At 39.1% G+C, this 3,117-nt stretch overlaps 1 protein-coding gene across 1 annotated transcript in view; it reads right to left on the bottom strand.

Annotated features, from left to right (window-relative positions):
- The window catches only part of Celf2 (CUGBP Elav-like family member 2), an 810,622-nt gene extending 809,341 nt beyond the window's left edge, over window positions 1-1,281 (bottom strand). Inside the window, exon 1 of the mRNA XM_076939443.1 lies at window positions 1,229-1,281. The gene's annotated coding sequence lies outside the window, so the exon portion shown is untranslated. The remainder of the gene's footprint in view (window positions 1-1,228) is intronic.
- Between the last annotated feature and the right edge of the window lie 1,836 nt (window positions 1,282-3,117).

The following is a 3,117-nucleotide window of genomic DNA, read 5'->3' as shown; positions in this document are numbered from 1 at the left end:
GAGGATAGCAAATTACGTTCCTCAATGGTTTGTTTTTTAATGTAATTTAAGAGCAAATTTTAAAGTCTTCACTTCTAAGTTTCTTGACCCAGATGTAAGCCAGAAAATCTAAGCATTTCCATGTTTCTTCCTATTTCTGACACTCAAATCTGCACAATATCAAAACTTACTATATTGATACGTACTTTTAAATAACATGCATAACCCTGGATGATAATGCCAATGGCGGTAATATTTCTATCTTTTTTTCTATAGTATTAAACTATAATCTAAAATGTACAGGCGACAGGTACTAATTAACAGAAGCAAAATGCACATGCACTCAAAGAAGAGATGTCCTATGGTCTTCGGAGAGCTAACCTTGAACCCTCATCAACAGCGAACAGTCACGCATGTAGAAACGTTGTAAAAGGCCAGTTCTAAAGGCAGGGAGAGAAGTTTGCCTCTGGAAATTTACACCGTGTTGCAATTCCTCCCTGTCACTGAGTAACAGGTACTGGCATTCCCCAAGCAGTTCCAGTCAGAGTGTGGAGAAATACTTGTTGAGTTTAATTGGATTGAATTAAAAATTGTCCTTTCAAAGAATCAAGTTGGCATCTCAAGTTCAAGGTCTCCAAACGACATAGGCTCTCCTTCACTGCTCTCTAATGAACCCCTAACTAGTTATAGATAAAAAGGGATTAAAACCACTCCACAGAGCACTTGCTCTAGTCTTTCATTATCTGGACTACAGAAGTCTATGATAATTACGCTGTACCATAAACAAAAGAAGTTTAATCCTTGTACTTCCTGTTTAAGAAATAAACATCAAAACGTTAAGATAGGGACCAGTCCTATTAGAATACATAATAACACCTGTCAGGCAGCAACTTTGAAGGAAGTCAAGACTTCTGACAGGACACTGAAACTCCAACCCCAAACAACCGAACAGCTCTTTGACACAGCGCAGCAATCTCAGTCTTGCTGCTGCTGGGCATTGAATAGTCAGTTTGCAGAGAGAAGCATCATCAGGGTGGATAGGGATGCGGTTATTCCTTGTTATAAGTATGGCGCGGAGGTCATATATCAGGCAATTATACCTTTTCATTATAGGCTAACCCCTCACAGCAGGGAAGCCACGCTTATGACAGCATTAGGGAGACAAAGCCTTCTGCTTTTTTTTTTTTTTTTTAAAGGAAAAGCCAAAAAAAGAAAAAAAAAAGATTAAAAATTAAATTCATTTTCTTACCAGCACGTTGCAGCACCAACTCGCTCACAGGAATGTTGCTTTTACAGGTTTCTCTTTTAATTATCCTGGAAGCAGGGAGACAAGGGAGGGGGGGGAGAGGTAGAGAAGAAGAAGCAGGGTGGTTAAATTAGCGTGCTGGAATCTTTTCAGTTTGTCGCAGAGAGTAGAAAAAAATTTTAAAAAAAGGAAAAAAAAAACTCAGTAATTTAAATTTGCTCTCAGTTCAGGCTGCACCGCTGGGTACCGCCCCTTCTTCCCGCTGGGTTCCATTACCTGCAAGGCTGGGACTGACTGCCACTGTTCAAACACAAAAAGGCAGCCAGCATGCTGGGACCATTCTGTCTGCTGTTTGGGTCTCACTTGTCCTCTCAAGTGAGCATCACCACCGGGAAGGTGTTCTGCAGCTCCTTTCCGGGCACTCCCATGTCATTCCTTAACATGGGAGCTGATCAACCGTAGTTGGGGTTTGCTTACAGTTTGCTTTGTTTTATAATTCCACCTTTATAACATTATTTATTGCAATTATATATTTACTAATATTATTTATCTTCTGCTATCTTTTGCATTCCTCGCTGTCCCCTCTCCCTTGCCCCAAATCATACTATCTCCTGCCTTTTCCTTTACATCACAAACACGAACACATTTATGAACACAGCAGAAGACATGTCAAAATTATAAGAGCTCTCATTTCTCTTTGGACTTTTGGATTTTCTTTTTTTCTTTTTTTTTGAGCCTGCAACGTTAAGATATGTTGTGTGAAGGCATGCCTATGACCAAGTTTCTAAAAGCACCAGAAACTTCTAAGAAGGATGAAACATGGAAACAACTCTCAATTATCAAATTCAAAATGCTTATCTTAATGTTTATGAAGTGTGTAAATAACTTAAGATCACAGAGCTAACCTTGGTACATACTGAAAATTTAAACCCAGATATGGAAACCTTTCGAACTTGAGCAACAGTAGCAAAACCTGATGCTCAAGAGAGCATGTTTCAAGTTTGAAGCACAGAAAAAGTGTAAGAAAAGACATCCCTCTTCCATGAGTAATTATATAACCTAAGAGGACTGTAACAGACTTCCTATTGTTATCTCTCTGATCGGGGAGTTAAAAACTACTTTGTGATTGACACTATTATAGCCTGAGTGTGTTCTGGGTCTTCTACAGGTATGTATCCATCTCCAGCCTTCCTTTCATACTATAATATGACTCAGCTTCTCCTTCCAAAGTTTCAAGCTGTCTACTCCTTTGTAAGGACCATGATGATCTGTCATGCCACAGAGCCAAATAGCAGTTAGGGAATAAAGGATGCACTGAGGGCTCAGGAAATAGCCCAGTCAGCAAAATGTGTCTTTTGCATGATAACGACCAAAGTTTGACATTTTTCATGTACATACAATAAGCCATAAGGTAGGCATGGAGGTACATGCTTGTAATCCCAACAGTGGGGAGTCAGAGAAAGAGGACCCCTGGGGCTCACTGACCATGCAGGACAGCCCACTTGACCAGTTCTAGGTAGGGCAGCAAAAGATTGTTTATAAAAGCAGTAAGTGGACTATGTCTAAGAAATGGCAATAAAGATGTTCTCTGGCCTCCATATGCATGTACATACCTTTAATTGTGCACTTGCACACATAACGTATGTATACATGTATGTAAGCACACACTTAGACACACACACAGGTGTAATTATACATACTTTTGTGCCATTGGCTGAAGACATAGAGGAAAATTACTCTTTATGGAAGAATAGTTTTTAATGTTCTTGATAATTTTTTCTCAATTATTATTTTTTTCTTATCCCTACATATCTTCTTATCCATTTAAGTGGATTCTAGAATTGTGTAAGGTCAAGTGTGGGCTGCTTTCATACAGTTTACCTTTTAAAGAA

Source organism: Arvicanthis niloticus, chromosome 8 (genome assembly GCF_011762505.2).
Source record: "Arvicanthis niloticus isolate mArvNil1 chromosome 8, mArvNil1.pat.X, whole genome shotgun sequence".
NCBI lineage: Eukaryota > Metazoa > Chordata > Mammalia > Rodentia > Muridae > Arvicanthis > Arvicanthis niloticus.
This window is presented reverse-complemented; position numbering and strand designations above follow the sequence as displayed.